This window comes from Arachis duranensis, chromosome 5, assembly GCF_000817695.3.
Source record: "Arachis duranensis cultivar V14167 chromosome 5, aradu.V14167.gnm2.J7QH, whole genome shotgun sequence".
Lineage (NCBI taxonomy): Eukaryota > Viridiplantae > Streptophyta > Magnoliopsida > Fabales > Fabaceae > Arachis > Arachis duranensis.
The window spans coordinates 75673869-75674111 of NC_029776.3; positions in this window are offsets into that span (position 1 = coordinate 75673869).

Below are 243 nucleotides of genomic sequence, written 5' to 3' on the forward strand. Positions count from 1 at the left end.
GTTTTTAGCTAAAATTCACTTTTCTGGACTTTACTATGAGTTTGTGTGTTTTTCTGTGATTTCAGGTATTTTCTGGCTGAAGTTGAGGGTCCTGAGCAAAAATCTGATTCCGAGACCAAAAAGGATTGCAGATGCTGTTGGATTCTGACCTCCCTGCACTCGAAGTGGATTTTCTGGAGCTACAGAAGCCCAATTGGCGCGCTCTCAACGGCATTGGAAAGTAGACTTCCTGGGCTTTCCAGA